The sequence below is a fragment of the Arachis ipaensis genome, chromosome B4 (assembly GCF_059453495.1).
Source record: "Arachis ipaensis isolate K30076 ecotype BB chromosome B4, ASM5945349v1, whole genome shotgun sequence".
Taxonomy (NCBI): Eukaryota; Viridiplantae; Streptophyta; class Magnoliopsida; order Fabales; family Fabaceae; genus Arachis; species Arachis ipaensis.
The window spans coordinates 52404953-52427380 of record NC_142439.1 but is presented as its reverse complement, the minus strand read 5'-3'; the positions used below and the strand labels follow the sequence as shown (position 1 = coordinate 52427380).

Below are 22428 nucleotides of genomic sequence, written 5' to 3'. Positions count from 1 at the left end.
AACTAATCTACTCCCAGTCAAGGTTTTTGTTTAAATTATCTAAATTCTCTGATTTAATTTCCTGTTTATCAACTCAAACCATTTTTGAAAACATCTGATTAATAAAATAGCACATCTTCCTACAATTCATTGGGAGATGACTTGGAACTCATACTCCCAGTATTTTAATTCTAATTTTTGTAACAACCCTTTTTAAATTGATAAATGAATTTTTGGTTGGTTAAGAACTGTACTTGCAACGCATCTCTTATAACAATTTCTTAACTCGCCAATTTCCGCCACGTCAATTTTTGACGCCGTTACCGGGGAGTTGCAATAGAGTGCTAAGTTATTGATTGGATTTTATTTATTTGCATTTTATTTTATTTTGTTACTATGAGCTGCATGTTCCTTTCGTTAAATGACGCGTTCACTTCCTGATCCAAGCTTGCCATTATTCGATGCTGAGATTGAAAGAACTATTTCACGTATAAGGCAAGCTCGGCGTCGGTTAGTCCTCTCTGAGGGCGGATCTGAAACGTTATTTGAGGAAGAAATAAGCCCCCGTTTTACTGATTCGGTTGATTTACGTATAGGTGACATGGCAGCGCCAAGTAGAGTTACTATCCAGGAGGCTGGAGCCCCTGATTTCACAATGCAACCGTTTCAAGCGCATCACCCAACAGTGGCTACAGGCTTTGAAATAAAGACTACACTGCTCAACTTGATGCCTAAGTTTCATGGCTTACCTGCTCAAGAGCCTATCAAGCACCTGAGAGATTTCCAAGCAGCCTTTGTTCTACTGTCAGGCACGATGGTGCGAATGAAACTTCTATTTTGTTGAAAGCTTTCCCGTTCTCTCTTGAGGGAAAGGTGAGAGAGTGGTACTACACTCAACCCACAGCAACTATCTCTAACTGGGATATGCTTAGAAGAGAATTTTTGGAAAAATTCTTTCCAACTGAAGTTACTGACAAACTGAGGAAAGACATCTCCATGATTGTTCAGGATGAATCCGAGACTCTCTATGAATATTAGAAGCGCTTCAACAACCTTCTGGAAGCATGCCCCCACCATATGATTGACAAGATAGTGTTGCTCGGCTACGTCACACAGGGCATGAGGGCCCAAGATAAGACCACATTGGAAAGTGCCTGCAGTGGGTCTATGATAAAGTACAAGACCACTGATGAGGCATGGCAACTGATCAGCGAATTAGCTGAATCTACAAGGAATCACAGACAGAAATAGGGCCGTTCAAAAGCAGTTGCAAAAGTATCCTCTAGCAGAGAGACTACTGCTCTAACTCAGAGTATCTGTGAAATGACCAACTTACTGAAGCAGATGCAATTGAATCAACAACAAGTTCAGCAAGCTCAACCTTCTCCACCACAGCAAAGCCAACAGTTAGTCCCATAGAGAGTGTGCAGAATCTGTGCTAATTATAGCTATTATACTGATGAATGTCCACAGCTCCAGCAAGAAGACAACACTGTGGCAGCCACTCATAACTTCTATGACCATCCCAATCAAGGATACAATCAAGGTGGTAACTATAACCATGGATGGCAGGACAATTCCAACCAAGGTTGGAAAGATAATTCTAATCAGAGTTGGAGAGACAACAATAACAGAGGAGGCAGACACAATCATGAAAATCAGAGGTGGAATAATAACAACAACAGGCAGCAGAACCAGAACCAGCCTTACAAAGCACCTCACCTGAGGCAATTTCAGGGATCACAGCACAACCAACAGTAGACCTCTCAAATCACTTGTCCTTCTTCATCTTCTAATGATGATTTACTACAATCTATTGATCGGAGACAATAGGCCATGGAAAACAACCTTAATTCTACTCTAAGTGATCTGAACTCTACCTTGCAAGCTCTTGTCTCACAGATTGGATCAATGAATAACTCTAATCACCAGCCTTTGAACTCCAGTGGAATCCCCTCTCAACCATTACCCAATCCAAAGGGTAGCATTAATGCCATCACCCTAAAGTCCGGAACCACATTGCAGGAGAGGAATCAGGAAGAGCCAAACCCATCAGAACACGCCTCAGCTGAAGAGGTAGTGGAAATAGAAGATGTTGAGGAAGGAGATGACATACAGGACATGGCTGAAAAAGAAGAAGCTCAATCACAGGAAGAACCACCAAAGGGCACAGACACTGTAGAAAACGCCATTCCTATTCCATTTCCACAACTTGCAAGGAAGCCCAGGAAGCAGTTGGAACCTGATCCCAAAATGGTAGAAATATTCAAAAAGGTTGAGGTAACTGTTCCCCTTTTTGATGTCATTCGACAGGTACTTAAATACACAAAGTTTCTAAAAGATTTATGCATACATAAAGACAAAAAAAATGAATTAGAAACTATTCCTTTAGGTAGTTCCATATCTGCTTTAATGGGAGGTTTACCTGAAAAGTGTAGTGACCCAGGTCCATGTATGGTTAATTGTACTATTGGTGGTGTCATATTTTCTGACTGCATGTGTGATTTAGGAGTATGTGTTAGTATAATGCCTTTGTCTATATATGATATTTTGAGGCTCCCTCCCTTAAAAAGGTTGGCAGCTCGTTTTGTGTTAGCAGATAAAAGCATTATTACAGTAGCTGGAGTTGCTGAAGATGTATTAGTGGGTATTAAGGGGCTCACCTTCCCCATTGATTTTTATATCCTGGAGATGCCCCAAAATGACTCAGAGAGGCCATCATCATTCCTACTCGGAAGACCATTCCTGAAGACATCGAAGTTCAAATTGGATGCTTTTTCAGGAACATACTCTTTTGAAATAGACGGGCGAGTAGTAAGCTTCAATCTGAATGTAACCATCCAGAAGATCATTCTATCCTCCAGTGTGACATCATAGATGAAACCGTGGCTGAAGTTCATCAGGAGGAGTTAGAAGAGAAGTACATAGGACAAGGTCCGAGTGTGGGGACACTTTCAGAGGACACTGAAAGTACTTTACCATTGTCACCAACTCCAGACAATCCAGAGCCTGGCCATGAGCAGAAGTTAGAATTAAAACCCCTCCCTCCACACTTCAAATATGCTTACCTTGAGGACAAGCAGAAGTTTTCAGTTATCATTGCAAGGGAACTCACTTCTCAATAAGAAGAGCAGTTACTTAGTGTGCTGCGAAGGCACAAGAAGGCAATTGGGTAGAGTTTGGCAGACATAGTAGGCATCAACCCTCAAGTTTGTGAGCACAGAATATTTTTAGAAGAGGGAGCAAGACCTGTTCGTCAACCCCAGAGAAGACTGAATCCCACTATCTTAGAGGTTGTCAAGAAGGAAGTGACCAGACTACTGGAGGCAGATATCATCTATCCTATCTCAGACAGTGAATGGGTAAGCCCAGTACAAGTGGTGCCTAAGAAGTCTGGAGTCACTACAGTGAAGAATGAGCATGGAGAGCTCATAGCAACCAGAGTGCAGAACGCCTGGAGGGTCTGCATTGATTACAGGCGTCTCAACCAAGTCACTCGTAAGGATCACTACCCTCTTCCATTCATTGATAAAATGCTGGATCACCGGTCAGGTAAATCACATTATTGCTTTTTAGATGGTTACACAGGCTATTTCCAAATTCATATAGCTCCTGAAGATTAGGAAAAGACTACTTTTACATGTCCTTTTGGGAATTATGCTTATAAGAGAATGCCCTTTGGCTTGTGCAATGCACCAGTGACTTTCCAAAGGTGCATGATGAGTCTTTTCTCTGATCTTATTGAGGACTGTATGGAGGTTTTTACGGATGATTTTAGCGTTTATGGTGATTCCTTTAGCCTTTGCTTGGATAGTTTATCTAGAGTATTAGATAGATGTGTCCGTACAAACCTTGTATTAAATTTTGAAAAATGTCACTTTATGGTTAAACAAGGTATTGTACTCGGACATGTTGTGTCTAATACTGGCATTTCTGTAGATCCAGCAAAGGTGGATGTTATTTCTAGTTTACCTTACCCCTCCTCTGTGAGGGAAATCCGTTCGTTCCTTGGTCATGCAGGTTTTTACCGGAGATTCATTAAGGACTTTAGTAAGGTAGCACTTGCCTTATCTAGATTACTGCAGAAAGACATTGAGTTCGAGTTGAGTGAGGATTGCAAACAAGCATTTGATAAACTGAAGACTGCCCTGACTCAAGCTCCAATTGTGAGAGGACCCGAATGGAGCGAGCCATTTGAAATCATGTGCGATGCTTCCAACCATGCAACAGGAGCAGCACTGGCTCAGCGTGAAGGTAAAGACCCTTTTGTCATTACTTATGCGTCTAAGACTTTAGACACTGCTTAGTCTAACTACACTACTACTGAGAAAGAGCTTCTTGCTATTGGTTTTACTCTGGATAAATTCCGAGCCTATTAACTTGGTACTAAAGTAGTAGTGTATTCAGACCATACAGCTCTAAAGTATTTATTAGCTAAAAAGGAATCCAAACCAATACTTATACGTTGGATATTGCTACTACAAGAATTTGATTTAGAAATAAAGGATAGGAGTGGTAACCAGAATCTAGTGGCAGACCACTTGAGTCGCCTTGAGCACATTAAAGATGACTCCACTGCTATAGCTTATAATTTTCCATTTGATAACCTGCAAGCAGTATCTGAGGTAGTCCCTTGGTATGCACCTGTAGCTAATTATTTAGTTAGCCGCACCTTTCCTCCAAACTTTACTAAGCATCAAAGAGACAAGCTGAAAAGTGAGTCTAAATATTATATATGGGATGACCCATATTTATGGAGATGTGGCACTGACCAGGTAATTAGAAGATGTGTGCCTCAATCAGAATTCCAGTCCATTTTAGAGGCCTGTCACTCATCTGAGAGTGGAGGACATTTTGGCCCTCAAAGAACAGCTAGAAAAATCTTAGACTGTGGATTCTGGTGGCCTACTCTTTTTAAAGACGCTGCTGGATTCTATAAATCTTGTTTCCCATGCCAAAAATTTGGTAATATATCCAAGAAGGATGAGATGCCTCAACAAATTATGCTTTTCTGTGAAATTTTTGATGTTTGAGGCATTGACTTCATGGGTCCATTTCCAAATTCTAATGGTTATTTTTATATATTGTTAGCTGTAGATTATGTTTCTAAATGGGTGGAAGCAATTCCTACCCGCACTGATGATGCTAACACTATTGTTTCCTTTGTTAGAAACCATATTATCTGTCGCTTTAGATCACCACGAGCAATCATGAGCGATCAAGGCACCCATTTTTGTAACAGGAGACTGATAGGATTACTGAAGAAGCATGGGATAACTCATAAAGTAGCAACAGCCTACCATCCTCAGACTAATGGGCAAGCCGAGGTGTCAAACAGAGAGATAAAGCATATATTGCAGAAAATAGTCAAACCTCATAGAAGAAACTGGAGCTCTAGGCTACAAGATGCACTCTGGGTATACAGAACAGCATACAAGACACCCATTGGGATGAGTTCCTTCCGCTTAGTTTATGGAAAAGCCTGTCATCTCCCAGTTGAGGTTGAGCACAAAGCCTTTTGGGCAGTAAAGTAGTGCAACATGGGATTTGAGAAAGCCGGAGCTGAAAGGAAGTTGCAACTGCAAGAATTGGAAAGCCTTCGCCTAGAAGCTTATGAGAACTCAAGGCTGTACAAGGAAAAGATGAAGGCTGTACATGATTAGCACATCAAGAGGAAAGAGTTCCAACTTGGGGATTTAGTCCTCCTTTACAACTCTAGACTAAGGCTCATGCCAGGCAAGTTGAGATCAAGGTGGGAAGGTCCATATAGAGTCGAGAAGGCTGAGCCGTACGAAGTTTTTCACCTAAGTCACCCTTCAAGCTTTGAACTCATTAAAGTTAATGGACATCGTTTGAAGCTCTATCATGGTGAGAAGGTGATGAAAAAAAAGGAGTTAGATATCTTCCTCTTGGAGAATCCACTCACAGCAGAAGACTGAGCTAATGGAGCGTCCAACTTAAGGATGTTAAAGCAAGGTGCTAGGTGGGAGACAACCCACCATGGTATGATCGTTCCTTTCTTTTTCTCTTAGTTTTCTTTTCCAATAACTCTTCTCTTTATTAGCACATTCCGCTTGCATCTGCATTTGCATATTTAATTTTAATTATAAAAAAAAGAGGGAGAGCACGCGACGTGACAGCGTCGCCGACGCGTCCGCGTCGCAGGTGGTTCAGAAAGAATAAATAAACAAACAGAGAGTCACGCGAGAGTGTGGCTGAAGGCGTGCCTTTAGCACAAATCACCCCACGCGACCGCATCACTGACGCGTCCGCGTCACCCACACGGACGCGTGACCTGAAAATCGACATCAGAAAGGGTGCACGACCGAAAGTTGTGTTGGACTGGTGCTGGACTGGTGCTGAACGCACAAGCCTTACCACGCGGACGCATGGCTCACGCGTCCGCGTCACATCCCTCTCATGACCACTCACGCGATCGCATAGACCACGCGACCGCGTCACCCTGATATTTGGCAATAATGCATTTTGAACAGAGAGTTGTGCGAGCGCGAGGCTGCCCTCACGCCAGTAGCACAAAATGCGTCACGCGTCCGCTTGACCGATGCGACCGCGTCAGTTAATTTAGGCGCAAGTCGCGCGAACGCGTCTTCCACGCGTACGTATCGCTTGCGCCGCACAGCTTAACCTAATATGCCAAAATATCTTATCTTTCTCTTCCCCAAATCCTACTTTTTCTTTTCCCTCCTTATTTCTTCCTTCTTCTTTCTTTCTTACTTTCTACTTTCTCTCTCTCACCACCATTATCAAGGGTTTTCTTTTCTTCTCCCCTCTTTTACTTTTCTATTCTCCTTCTTAATTTATGTTTTCTTCTCTTTTTCTTTTTCTTTTTACTTGCATTAGCCATGTTTTTCTTTTTCTTTGTTTTTCTTTTAATTGGTGTTAGATATTTAGTAAGGTCATTATTATTCCTTATGGTTTGCTTGTGGATTATTAAGAACTTGTTTGGCAATTATATGCTAATTTTTTAAGGGTTGCCTGCATGTTCCATTTATTATTTTCCGTAGCTTACTTACCATGCATGCTATGTGTTTGTGAAAACGCCCGTATGGCATTGTGCACTATTTTTGGATCTCTTTTATTCTACTACTCTAAATGCCTGCTTTTCACAAAACCCTTTTTATTATTTATTAATTTAATATAAATGTTATTACAAACAGGTTGTTAGTTTGAATTCTATGGTAATCTAACTTGGACATTGAATGTTTGATCTATGCTACTCATGCATTTGCCTGCATATCAATAAACACCTTGCATTCACTTGTCATCATATGCACTAGCTATTTTCCGTTGATAACTTTTCACATGTAGTCATGACCATGTGTTAACATCATTTACCTTTTAATGTGCATTCATTACCACCTTTTCCGTTCTCTTCCTTGCTCTATCCCTTGACATTTTGACATACTTTCTCTTTTCTCCCTTTTAGGATGGCCACCAAGAAAGGCAAGGAGAAAGCTACTCCCAAACCACCAGAAAGAAGAGGAACAAAGAGAGCATTAGTGGCAGAGCCATCTTCAACTGCAGTCAAACCCTCAACGAAAAGAATTAAGAGGATTATAAAGGTTGATGATAAAGAGAAAGCCTTCCCAGCAAAGGACACTGCGCGATTTACCAATCGCTACTGTGAGCATATGTTCCCCATCCTGGAAGAAAGGAGTTACAACAACGAACACCTTCTTATCCTCCCAAACCATATTGCTGAATTTGTTGAGCCACAAATTGCACGAAGACAATGGGGTTTCCTCCAGAGACAGCCACGGCAGGTTAATCTTTCATGGGTTGTCGAGTTCTACTCCAACTTCCACCTGTTGACCCTGCAGTCTGTCTATGTTCGACAGAAGCAAGTCCCCATTACAGAAGAGGCCATTCAACGAGCTCTAAATCTTCCCCCTACTCCAAAAGGACTGGACGCATTTCAAGAAGCCGCACTCAAGCGCCAGATGTACCAATTTGATTGGGACGCTGTTCTTAGAGTTATCGCACTACCTGGCAGCAGATGGATCTACGGATACCATCGTTCCCGTCCTAAGGGAATATTGGCTTCTGCACTTACCTTGGAGGCTCGCGTATGGGCACAGATTATGTCCCATTACGTATTTCCGAGCACCCACGAGTCCTCCTTCACTACAGACATGGCCATTCTACTATGGTGCATCCTTACAGACCAGCCTCTGAACCTATCAAGACACATCCGGAATGCCATGGGACACGTACAAATTGCGGGCAACTTACCTTTTCCCGCCTTGGTCTTAGATCTTGTCTCAGCAGCCGGAGTCTCCTACAGAGCTGGCGACACCAAAGCCATGCTTCCACGGGATGATCAGTACGTCCCTAACGGGAAATACATCAGACCTCCAGCAGCCACTACAAGCCAGCCTCCTGAACCGGCTGAAGAGCTTCCTCCTTCAACACCACAAGCACCTACAACCAATCAACTGCTCCATCAGATACTTGAAAGGTTGGATCGACTAGAACACAAAGCCAAGCTAAGAGAGCGCCGTAACAAGCGCGATTCACATACCTCAAGGAGCTACTTAAAGGAAAATACAGAGACTCAGACACCCCAGACTCTACTTTCTTTACCAGCACAGGGAGCCATGATGATCCCGACTGTGGAGATACTACTGCCAGCCCACCTTTGTTTCTAACAGATGGCACCGAGGACGGTACAAAGCCTTAAGTGTGGGGAGGTTGGTCAGTACCTGACTTCCAGAGGTAAATTCTCTTCCCTAAAACCAATAAAATAGGATATTTAGTTAGTTTTTCTTTTGTAGAATAGGATAGATTGCATAGTAATAGATTAGTTGCATGCATGTTCTACTTGATTGAAAAGACAATAAGTTTCTTCTAAGACCCTATTTTTAGAACAAAATTTCACTAATTTTAATCTAAACTTTTATGATAAATCTGCTTGAAGTTGTATTTGGAACAGGGTTTTTGAGCTAAAAGAACACACAACCTGTGAGATTTTGAGCTTATTTACATGGTTACATTATTTAACCATGATGATTTTGTTCTTGTGTGTTTACTTCTCTATGATTGTAATTTATATTTTGTTTCATCCTATATGTCCAATATTTAATACACTTATATGCTTGCATATAATTGAGGCCGTTATTTGTTTAGCTCACTTATCCAAATTAAGCCTACCCTTGCAATTACCTGTTAGCCACTTTGAGCCTTTAAATCCCATTTGTTCTTTATTTTACCACATTACTAGCCTTAAGCGGAAAAACAATTTCATATCCCAATTGAATCTTTGGTTAGCTTAAGATAGAATTATGTGTTAATTAAGTATGGAAAAATTGTGGGAACAAAAGATAATGAGGGAATGTGTCACGATGATATAATGGAAATTTGGGTACCTGCTCATGTGAAACCATAAGAATAAAAAAATCTATGTGCATTGATAAGCTATGTTTATTTTTATATTTATGTTCAAAAAAAAAGAGAAAAAAAAAATTTTCAATAAATAAATAAGGGGACAAAATTACCCCAATGTTAAGTTAAGAATTCAAAGATCAATGCATGTATGATAAAATTAAAATAAAAGTTGATACATGAGTATGGAATGTGAAAGAGAAATTTTGGGTAGCTAGGTATAAAATTTAAGCTATAAAGAATATATATGTGTGTTAGGGAAAGCTTGGGTTAATTAAAGATTCAATTTATAAGCTTACTTAGCCATATCTGTATCCTTACCGTTATCTTGGCCCCATTACAACCTTGAAAAGACCTCATGATGTTTGCATTGGTATATTAAATGTTGTTGATTGGTTAGGTGAAGAACAAAAATTAGAAAGCATGACTAGAGAAGGATAGAGTGATTACCCTATACACTAGAGAGATTAGAGCATACATACATCATCAGTGAGAGTTCAATGCTTAAATTCTATGTTCCCTGTTTTCATTAGCGACTTTCTTGCATTTTTATCTGTTGTTACTGTATAAGAATTGAATTAGTGGAATTTGATTTGTGATTGTCTTGAAGAGCTTATTTACTTTTGACCAAGTGGACAAAAAATCATGTAGTTGCATTCACATATATAGGTTGCATTGCATTGCATGAGTTCTACATGTTCCTACTCATTTATTTTATCTCCTTCAACTAAGCATGAGGACATGCTAATATCTAAGTGTGGGGAGGTTGATAAACCATTATTTTATGGTTTATATTGTGTTTAATTGTGTGGTTTTATCAAATCTTTAACCACTTATTCATTAAATAAGCATGCATTTATAATTCCTTCCTAAAAATACTTCATGGTTGAAAACTTGCTTCCTGTAGACTTTTAATTTTGTATTTTAATTCTCCTTTATTCCATTCGATGCCGTGACCTGGGTGCTAAGTGTTTCAGGCTTTATAGGGCATGAATGACTTGGAGATTAGAAAGGAAGCTTGTAAAAATGGAAGGAACACAAGAAATTAAGGAGATGACCAGCGAGAAGTGACGCGGACTAATGAGCGGATATTTTATACGCTTTCTGGGGTTAATTTCATGTACTTTTTAGTATGCTTTAGTTAGTTTTTAGTATATTTTCATTATTTTCTAGGCAAAATTCATATTTCTGGACTTTACTATGAGTTTATGTGTTTTTCTATAATTTCAGGTATTTTCTGGCTGAAATTGAGGGAGCTGAACAAAAATCTGATTCAGGCTGAAAAAGGACTGCTGATGCTGTTGGATTCTGACCTCTCTGCACTCGGAATGGGTTTTCTGAAGCTACATGAGTCCAATTGGCGCGCTCTCAATTGCGTTGGAAAGTAGACATCCAGGGCTTTCCAGCAATATATAATAGTCCATACTTTGCTCAAGGATAGACGATATAGAATGGCGTTCAACTCCAGTTCCATGTTGCAGTCTGGCGTTAAACGCTAGAAACAGGTTACAAGTTGGAGTTAAACGCCAGAAACAGGTTACAACCTGGCGTTTAACTCCAGAAACAGCCTAGCCACGTGTAAAGCTTAAGTCTCAGCCCCAGCACACCCCAAGTAGGTCCCAGAAGTGGATTTCTGCACTATTTATCTTAGTTTATTAATTTTCTGTAAACCTAGGTTACTAGTTTAATATTTAAACAACTTTTAGAGATTTATTTTATACCTCATGACATTTTTAGATCTGAACTTTGTACTCTTTAACGGCATGAGTCTCTAAACTCCATTGTTGGGGGTGAGGAGCTCTACTGTGTCTCGATGAATTAATGCAATTATTTCTGTTTTCTATTCAAACACGCTTGTTTCTATCTAAGATGTTTATTCGCACTTCAATATGATGAATGTGATGATTCGTGACACTCATCATCATTCTCAATCTATGAACGCGTGCCTGACAACCACTCCCGTTCTCAATCTCTTGGATTCCTTAATCAGAATCTTCGTGGTATAAGCTAGAATCCATTGGCACCATTCTTGAGAATCCGAAAAGTCTAAACCTTGTCTGTGGTATTCCGAGTAGGATTCAAGGATTGAATGACTGTGACGAGCTTCAAACTCACAAGGGTTGGGCGTAGTGACAGACGCAAAAGGATCAATGGATCCTATTCCAGCATGAGTGAGAACCGACAGATGATTAGCCGTGCGGTGACAGCGCACCTGGACCATTTTCACTGAGAGGACGGATGGTAGCTATTGACAACGGTGATCCACCAACACACAGCTTACCATAGGAGGAACCTTGCGTGCGTGAAGAAGAAGACAGGGGGAAAGCAGAGATTCAGAAGACAAAGCATCTCCAAAACTCCAACATATTCTCCATTATTGCATAACAAGTATTTATTTCATGCTCTTTTATTTTTCGCAATTCAAACTGATAATCATAATTAATCTCCTGACTAAGATTTACAAGGTAACCATAGATTGCTTCAAGCCAACAATCTCCGTGGGATCGACCCTTACTCACGTAAGGTATTACTTGGACGACACAGTGCACTTGCTGGTTAGTTGTGCGGAATTGTGAAAAGTGTGAATCACAATTTCGTGCACCACGGATGCATGGCTCACGCGACCGCACGGATTGGAAACTGCACCAGTGACGCGAAGGCGTGGACGACGCGTACACGTGGCAAGGAAAAACGCTAGATGACGCGAACACCTGGATGACGCAATCGCGTGACGTGCACGATCTGCAGAATCTGCAGAATTCGCTGGGGGCGATTTTGGGCCCTATTTTGACCCAGTTTTCGGCCCAGAAAAGCAGACTAGAGCCAGGGAACATGCAGAAACCAAACGACAACATTCATTCCACCTAGTTTTAGTTTTAGATCTGATTTTTCCGGTCCTCTAGGTTTTCTCTCTACACATTCATAGTTCTTAAGATTTTGATTTTATTTGCTTTTTGGATCGGGATATTGAGAAGAGTTATTACCTCCGTGAAGACTTCGTCATTCTAGTTTGTTTCCTTACCTGTCACTTACTCTTCCATGTCCTTTATTTGCTCAAGAATTATTATTGGATTATTTTTAGAATTTATTAATACAAGAACTATTTTTATTTTTAATTGATTTCTTTGATTATTATTTATCATGTCTTTCAATATTTCCTTTTCTTATTTCGTGGATTTTACAAATATAATGAGCAAGTAGTTCCATAACTTGATTGGGAGATGATTGAAAGGAAACCTTGAGTTGGATTACTCAAGAGAAAAATTGTAATTGGGTTTATTGTTGGATCACCCTCTAGTCATTGACACTAGTCCTTCCCAAGGGAGAGGATTAGGACTTGTGACTAGAAATAGCTTTCCAACTTGCTTGACTTTCCTCTACCTAGTAAGGGATAACTAAGCAGAGTAACCTTCAATTATCAATTAATCTTGAGAGTACTTCAACAAGAATAGGGCTTCCAACTAATCTACTCCCAGTCAAGGTTTTTATTTAAATTATCTAAATTCTCTGATTTAATTTCCTGTTTATCAACTCAAACCATTTTTGAAAACATCTGATTAATAAAATAGCACATCTTCCTGCAACTTGTTGGGAGACGACCTGGGACTCATACTCCCAGTATTTTAATTCTAATTTTTGTGACAACCCTTTTTAAATTGATAAACGGATTTTTGGTTGGTTAAGAACTGTACTTGCAACGCATCTCTTATAACAATTTCTTAACTCGCCAATTTCTGCCACGTCAGTGAGAGTGCTCACAAAATATGTTTTTATGCAAAAGAGAGGGATCTGAAGCATGCTAGTTTAGGAAAAAAAGCATTGGTGTTAGTACGATTTAGAGAGTCTTTAATTTCTACCATTAAAACTAACCATAACCTTCCTAGTGCTTTTATTTCACTCTTGCAGGAATTTGGCGATGTGTTTCCAGATGAGATGCCCTCAGGTTTACCTCCATTACGAGGCATTGAACATCAGATTGACTTTGTCCCCGGATCAAGCATTCCTAACCGGCCAGCTTACCGGACCAATCCTGAGGAGACGAAAGAACTGCAACGGCAAGTCGGGACCTTTTGGCTAAGGGTTTTGTGAGAGAAAGCACGAGTCCTTGTGCTGTTCCGGTACTATTAGTGCCCAAGAAGGATGGCTCATGGAGGATGTGTGTTGACTGCAGAGCTGTAAATAAGATTACGGTAAAGTATCGCCTTCCTATTCCTAGACTTGATGATATGCTTGATGAATTGCATGGTTCTGTTATTTTTACTAAAATAGATTTAAGGAGTGGTTATCATCAAATACGAATGAAACTTGGTGATGAATGGAAAATAACTTTCAAAACTAAATATGGTTTGTATGAGTGGTTAGTTATGCCATTTGGTTTGACTAATGCACCTATTACATTCATGAGACTAATGAATCATGTTTTGCGAGAGTTTTTAGGTAAATTTGTGGTTGTTTATTTTGATGATATCCTTATCTACAATAAATGTCTTGATGATCATATTTTGCATGTTCAATCTGTTTTAGAGGTACTTAGAAAAGAAAAATTGTATGCTAATCTCCAAAAGTGCTCATTTTGTCTGAGTAAAGTCGTATTCGTAGGTTTTGTGATAAGTTCTGCAGGAATTGAGGTAAATGACGAGAAGGTGAAGGCTATTAAAGAATGGCCCACACCTCAGAGTGTCTCTGATGTTAGAAGTTTTCATGGTCTTGCGGGTTTTTATCGGAGGTTTGTTAAAGATTTTTCTACTATTGCTGCATGAAGAACTGAAGATTGATGGTTTAAAAGTTATAGTAAACTCTCGTTGCAAGTATAGTTACTAAACCAAGTAATCAACCTTTCTTACAAATTTTTTGGTTGTCACAAGTAACAAACCCCTTTGAAATTGATAACCGAGTATTTAAACCTTGGGTCGTCTTCTCAAGGAATTGCAGGGAAGTATATTCTTATTATTGGTTATGAGTCTTGTAAATTGGGGGTTTTAAAAGTAAGGAACCAGTATGTTAAATAATAAGAAAAATAAAATAGAAATAATAAAATAAACTCTTGGCAAGGTATTTGAACTGGAAGTCCTATCCTAGTTATCCTTATCAATTATGATGAGAATTGGATTTTTCTCCCACTTTGTTAACCTCTAACTATGAAGGTAAGTTAACTGGATGAATTAATTTTGATTCTTCAGGTCCTAGTCTTTCCTTGGGAAAGGCTAGAGTTATTGGAACTTGAATTAATTCTTGAAGAATTCCATTTTTCAATCAACAATGAGTTTGATAACTCGTGTCTCCAATGACTCAACCAAAGCTAAAAGGGAAAATTCTAAATTAAATTAAAAGCATTCATAAATAGAATAAAACAATCATAAACTGAAAAACCTCAAAATATATTAAATAGAACATTCAAATCATATCATGGGAAGGTTCATAAGCTAAAGTGAAAAGATAAATATCAATTAGAACAATAAAATAAAAGTATAAACATAAATTAAAGGAACATTGAACCTGTGATGAAGAAGAAATAATCCTAAATCCTAAAACTAAATCCTAAGAGAGAGGAGAGAACCTCTCTCTTTAAAAACTACATCTAATCCTAAAATATCAGCTTGTTATATGAATGAATGGATTCTCCCACTTTATAGCCTCTAATCTGTATTTTCTGGGCCGAAAACTGGGTCGAAAACAGCCTAGAAATCGTTGGAGAAGAAATCTGCCACGCTGATTTTCAAAACTGCGATGCGTCCACGTGCAGCACACGTTCTCATCACCTAGCGTCAGGGCAACAATGGCATATTATGTCAAATCGAAGCCCCGGACGTTAGCTTTCCAATGGAACTAGAACCGCATCGTTTGGACCTCTGTAGCTAAAGTTATAACCGTTTTAGTGCGAAGAGGTCAGGCTGGACAGCTTAGCAATTTCTCCAACTTCTTGTATTCCTTCCACTTTTGCATGCTTCCTTTCCATCCTCTGAGCCATTCCTGTCCAGTAATCTCTGAAATCACTTAACACACATATCAAGGCATCTAATGGTAATAAGAGAGGATTTAAACATAGGAAACTTAAGGCCAGAGAAGCATGTTTTCAATCAAAGCACATAATTAGGAAGGTAAATGTAAAACCATGCAAATAGTATGAATAAGTGGGTAAAGAGTTGATAAAAACCACTCAATTGAGCACAAGATAAACCATAAGTAGGATCATAGTGCTCTTGGTTTGATGGATATGGAGATGGCAAATATTGAGGTGGTGGTGATGGGATGGAGAGATCATTCTGTGGTTGAAAAGGAAGTGCACTAGAGCTTGAGGGTTGATTGTTGAAGGTATTTGGTGGTCCGATTTGGGCGACGAGAGCTTGTATAGTAGAGTTTAGATCAGTAAGTGCTTTCTCCATGGAGGTTTGGGGTGGATAGGAGGGTTCATTTGGCTCATAATGTGGTTGGTATGGTGGATACGGGTTAAGGTCATATGGAGGTGAATGGTGAAAAGGGGCTTGTGAGTATGGTGGTCCAAAGTCATGTTGAGGAGAGGGTTTATAGGCATATGGTGGTGGTTGTTGATAGTCCATTGGAGGTGGTTGTTGCCATGAGAGTTGATCAAATCCTTGTGGCTCCTCCCATCTTCGATTGTTCCAACCTTGATGCCTGTTCTCATTGTAATTTCCTCTTCCTGCAATATAATTGTAACCAGACTCATAGCCAAAGGGGTGAGTGTTCATAGTAGCAAATAAAAATTAAAAATGAAAATAAAAATAAATTTAAATTAAAAGGTTATTTAAATTTAAATTTTGAATTTGAAAATTCAATTTTTTGAAATTTGAAATTTGAAATTTTGAATTTTGAATTTTATAAATTTGAATTTTGAAAATTGAAATTTGAAATTTGAAATTTGAGTTTTAAATTTTGAATTTTTGAATTTAATGAGGAAAGAGAAAAACAATAAAATGACACAAAACTTAAAATTTTTGGATCAAAATGAAGAAAACAACTAAGAACAACTTGAAGGTTAAGATGAACACGGAGAACAAATTTTTGAAAAAACTTTTTTTTTAATAACTAATTAAAAACCAATAACCTCTTAATTTATGAAAAAGCAAAAATAGAAACAAAAATAAAAACAAATAAACAAGTAAAAAGCAAATATTTACAATAACCAACAATAAGGCACACGTTTGCAATTCCCCGGCAACGGCGCCATTTTTGAAGAACTGAATGTTGATGGTTTAGAAGTTATAGTAAACTCTCGTTGCAAGTATAGTTATTAAACCAAGCAATCAACCTTTCTTACAAACGTTTTGGTTGTCACAAGTAACAAACCCCTTTGAAATTGATAACCAAGTATTTAAACCTCGGGTCGTCTTCTCAAGAAATTGAAGGGAAGTATGTTCTTATTATTGGTTATGAGTCTTGTAAATTGGGGGTTTTGAAAGTAAGGAACCAGTATGTTAAATGATAAGAAAAAAAAATAGAAATAATCAAATAAACTCTTGGCAAGGTATTAGAACTGGAAGTCCTATCCTAGTTATCCTTATCAATTATGATGAGAATTGGATTTTTCTCCCACTTTGTTAACCTCTAACTATGAAGGTAAGTTAAGTGGATGAATTAATTTTGATTCCTCATGTCCTAGTCTTTCCTTGGGAAAGGCTAGAGTTATTGGAACTTGAATTAATTCTTGAAGAATTCCAATTTTCAATCAACAATGAGTTTGATAACTCAAGTGTCTCCATTGACTCAACCAAAGCCAAAAGGAAAAATTTTAAATTAAATAAAAAGCATTCATAAATAGAATAAAACAATCATAAACTGAAATACCTCAAAATATATTAAATAGAACATTCAAATCTTAACATGGGAAGGTTCATAAGTGATGAGCGGATAATTTATACGCTTTTCGACATTGTTTTTACATAGTTTTCAGTATAATTTAGTTAGTTTTTAGTATATTTTTATTAGTTTTTAAATAAAAATCACATTTCTGGACTTTACTATGAGTTTATGTGTTTTTCTGTGATTTCAGGTATTTTCTGGCTGAAATTGAGGGACTTGAGCAAAAATCAGATTCAGAGGTTGAAGAAGGACTGCAGATGCTGTTGGATTCTGACCTCCCTGCACTCAAAGTGGATTTTTTGGAGCTACAAAACTCCAAATGGCGCGCTCTCAATTGCGTTGGAAAGTATACATCCAGGGCTTTTCAGAAATGTATAATAGTCTATACTTACTCAAGATTAGAGGATGCAAACTGGCATTCAACGCCAGTTCCATGCTGCATTCTGGAGTTAAACGACAGAAACAGGTTGCAAAGTGGAGTTAAAGGCCAGAAACAGTTTACAAACTGGCGTTCAACTCCAAGAGAAGCCTCTACACGTGTAAAGCTCAATGCTCAGCCCAAGAACACACCAAGTGGGCCCCAGAAGTTGATTTCTGCATCATTTACTTATCTTTGTAAACCCTAGTAACTAGTTTTTATAAATAGGACTTTTTACTATTGTATTTACATCTCTGGACGTTTAGTTCTTATATCATGGGGCTGGCCATTCGGCCATGCCTGGACCTTATCACTTATGTATTTTCAACGGTAGAGTTTCTACACTCCATAGATTAAGGTGTGGAGCTCTGCTGTTCCTCATGAATTAATACAAAGTACTACTGTTTTTCTATTCAATTCAAGCTTATTCCTATTCTAAGATATCCATTCGCACCCAAGAAAATGATGAATGTGATGATTATGTGACGATCATCATCATTCTCACTTATGAACGCGTGCCTGACAAACACTTCCGTTCTACATGCAAACAAGCTAGAATGAATATCTCTTTGATATCTAATACAGGGGACGGAGTCCGAGATATTAGAATCTTCGTGGTATAAGTTAGAACCCATGGATGGCCATTCTTGAGATCCGGAAAGTCTAAACCTTGTCTGTGGTATTCCGAGTAGGATCTGGGAAGGGATGGCTGTGACGAGCTTCAAACTCGCGAGTGCTGGGCGTGGTGACAGACGCAAAAGGATAGTAAATTCTATTCCAGTATGATCGAGAACTGACAAATGATTAGCCATGCAGTGACAGCGCATTGGACCATTTTCACAGAGAGGATGGGATGTAGCCATTGACAACGGTGATGCCCTACATAAAGCTTGCCATGGAAAGGAGTATGAATGATTGGATGAAGACAGCAGGAAAGCAGAGGTTCAGAGGAACGAAAGCATCTCTATACGCTTATTTGAAATTCTCACCAATGAATTACATAAGTATCTCTATCCTAGTTTATGTTTTATTTATCTTTTAATTATTAAAACTCTATAACCATTTGAATCCGCCTGACTGAGATTTACAAGGTGACCATAGCTTGCTTCAAGCCGACAATCTCCGTGGGATCGACCCTTACTCACGTAAGGTTTATTACTTGGACGACCCAGTGCACTTGCTGGTCAGTTGTGCGAAGTTGTGACAAAGAATTAAGATTATGAACGTGCGTATAAAGTTTTCAGTGCCGTTACCAAGGAATGGAACCGTCATGATTTCTGCGCACCAAGTTTTTGGCGCCGTTGCCGGGGATTGTTCGAGTTTGGACAACTGACGGTTCATCTTGTGGCTCAGATTAGGTAATTTTATTTTAATTTTAAGCTTTTTATTTCTTATTTCGAAAAATAAAAAAAAATATTTTCTTCTTTTTCGTTTTTCCCAATTAATTTTCGAAAAAAAAAATCAAAAAAAAGTTTAATAAAATAATAAAACCAAAAATATTTTGTGTTTTTTGTTTGAGTCTAGAGTCAAGTTTTAAGTTTGGTGTCAATTGCATCTTTTTAATTTTCTAAAAATTATTTTCGAAAATTCATGCATTGCATTCTTCATGATCTTCAAGTTGTTCTTGGCCAGTCTTCTTATTTGATCTTTATATTTTCTTGTTTTGTGTCTTTTCTTATTTTTCATAAGCATTCTATGGCGTATTATATATCAAATCGAAGCCCCAGACGTTAGCTTTCCAATGCAACTAAAACCGCATCGTTTGGACCTCCTTAGCTAAAGTTATAGTCGTTTTAGTGCGAAGAAGTCAGGCTGGACAGCTTAGCAATTTCTCCAACTTCTTGTATTCCTTCCACTTTTGCATGCTTCCTTTCCATCCTCTGAGCCATTCCTGCCCTGTAATCTCTGAAATCACTTAACACACATATGGCATCTAATGGTAATAAGAGAGGATTTAAACATAGGGAACTTAAGGCCAGAGAAGCATGTTTTCAATCAAAGCACATAATTAGGAAGGCAAATGTAAAACCATGCAAATAATATGAATAAGTGGGTAAAGAGTTGATAAAAACCACTCAATTGAGCACAAGATAAACCATAAAATAGTGGTTTATCACTGCACCTTTAACTGAAATCATCAAGAAATATGTCAACTTTAAATGGGATCAGGAACAAGAACTTGCCTTTAACATCTTTGAAAGAATTATTGTGTTTTGCACCCATTCTTATTTTACCAGATTTTTCTAAAACTTTTGAAATCGAATGTGATGCTTCCGGAATTGGTATAGGTGCTGTTTTGATGCAGGAAAAGCGAGCAATCGCCTATTTCAGTGAGAAGTTGAATGGGGGCCGTCTCAACTACTCCACTTAGGATAAAGAGCTTTATGCCTTGGTGCGGGCTTTGGAAGTGTGGCAGCATTTTTGCTACCTAAGGAATTTGTGGTACATACTGACCATGAATCCCTCAAACACTTGAAGGGCCAAGGGAAGCTGAACAAGAGACATGCAAAATGGATAGAATTCCTTGAATCTTTTCCATATGTAATCGCCTATGAGCAAGGTAAAGAGAATATGGTTGCTGATGCATTATCTAGAAGGTATTCCTTAATCACAACCCTTACTTCTAAACTGTTAGGTTTTGAGTGTATGAAGGAATTGTATGCAACTGATTCTGCTTTTACCTATATCTATGTTGCATGCGAACATGGTGCATATAACAAATTCTATAAGCATGATGGCTTTCTTTTTCGGGGTGGGTAATAGGATTTGTGTACCTACTTGTTCTATTAGGGAGTTACTTGTTCTAGAATCACATAGTGGGGGTTTGATGAGTCATTTTGGTATGCATAAGACTTTGGATGTCTTATCTGAGCATTTTTACTGGCCCCACAAGCGTAAAGATATTGAGAAATTTTGTGCTAAATGCATTGCATGTAAGCAAGCTAAATCTAAGTCTTTACCACATGGTTTGTATACTTCTTTACCTGTTCCTGTGCATCCATGGGTTGATATTTCTATGGATTTTATTCTTAGTTTGCCTAGAACTAGGAGAGGTCGAGATAGCATTTTTGTTGTGGTAGATAGATTTAGTAAAATGGCTCATTTCATTGCTTGCCATAAAACTGATGATGCCACACATATTGCTGACCTATTCTTTCGAGAAGTTGTGCGCTTACATGGTGTTCCCCAAACTATTGTTTCTGATCGTGATGTCAAATTCTTAAGTCACTTTTGGAAAGTTTTGTGGAGTAAGTTGGGAACAAAATTGTTATACTCAACTACTTGTCACCCTCAAACTGATGGTCAAATTGAAGTCGTAAATAAGACATTGGGAACCTTATTGCGTGCTGTTGTTGGTAAGAATTTGAAAACCTGGGAAGATTGTTTACCTTTTATTGAGTTTGCTTATAATAGGACAATCCATTCTTCCACTGGGTTTTCACCCTTTGAACTTGTCTATGGTTTTAATCCTCTCACTATCTTAGATTTAATGCCTTTACCTTTGAGTGATCTTATTAGTTTAGATGGACCTAGCAAGGCTGAGATAGTTAAAGCAATACATGCAAAGGCTCGTGACCTAATTAAGAGGAAGAACAAAACCACGACTGAAAGGATTAACAAGAGCCGAAAGCATATAGTCTTCGAACCAGGAGATTGTGTTTGGGTACATTTGAGGAAGGAGAGATTTCCTACTCAGAGGAAGACTAAACTTGATGCTAGAGGGGATGGCCCATTCCAAGTGCTTGAGAAGATCAATGACAATGCCTACAAGATTGACCTACCAGGTGAGTATAATGTCTCTGCTACTTTCAATGTTTCTGATCTCTCTCCTTTTGATATGGACACAGATTCGAGGATGAATCTTTTTGAGGAAGGAGGGAATGATACATGCTCGGAAAGACAACAGGGGCATTCTCAGACAAAAGGGCAGAATGGGAATTTCACACTTCTAGAGGGCCCCATCACTAGAGCACGTGCAAAGAAGCTCAAGGAGAGTTTTGGGAACCTGGCAGCGCTTGTGCATATGGAGTTACATCAAGTTCTAACCAAGGAAGAATGGGCAAAGCCCATTGGGCTAAGTCAGGACAGCAAGAAGCCCAATAATACTTTCCGAATTCAGTGGGAGGCATAATTTATCTTTAAATTTCGAAATTCTAGACTTTTGTTTTAGTTTGTTATGTGGTCAAAAGTTGTTAGAAGACTTATTTTAAATCTGCTATGCTTAGTAGTATTTTTAGGAATTTTAAATTTAAATCAAATCTGATCTAATCTAATAAGATCAAATCTGATTTAAATTAGTTATCATATCTCTAGGATTTTAAAATTTAAATCAGATCTGATCTAATCCAATAAGATAAAATCTGATTTAAATTAGTTATCTTATCTTTTAGTTAGTTATTAGGTGCCTATTTAAACACCTTTGGTGAGACAATTTACATAACTTTGATGAATAAATTTCAGCTGCTTTTAAGCACTTTTTATTGTGTGAGAAGTAAGGTGAGTGATTTGCTTCACTTGTTGCATGAGGAAGATTGGAGGATCCAACACTAAGGTGATCTACGTGGTGGTTTCTTTCAGTTTTCGTCCTTCTGATCTAGGTTGTCAAGGACAGATTCTTTGAAGGTCTAGTAGGGAATCCCTTCCGGTGACCTAGGTTGCTAAGAACAGGTATCTTAGAGGTCTAGTAGGAAAAACCCTTTATCTATCTTATTATTTTCTTATCGTGAACCTTCTTTTCTTCCGAAAGGATTCAATTTGCAAAAATCGATTATACCTCCCTTTCCCATCTGAAATACGCTTCAGGATCATCC

The 22428-nt window shown here is 38.5% G+C and overlaps 1 pseudogene; it reads left to right on the top strand.

Annotated features, from left to right (window-relative positions):
- LOC148567571 (uncharacterized) overlaps positions 1-21749 on the top strand; it is a 46621-nt pseudogene extending 24872 nt beyond the window's left edge.
- The last annotated feature ends 679 nt before the right edge of the window (positions 21750-22428 follow it).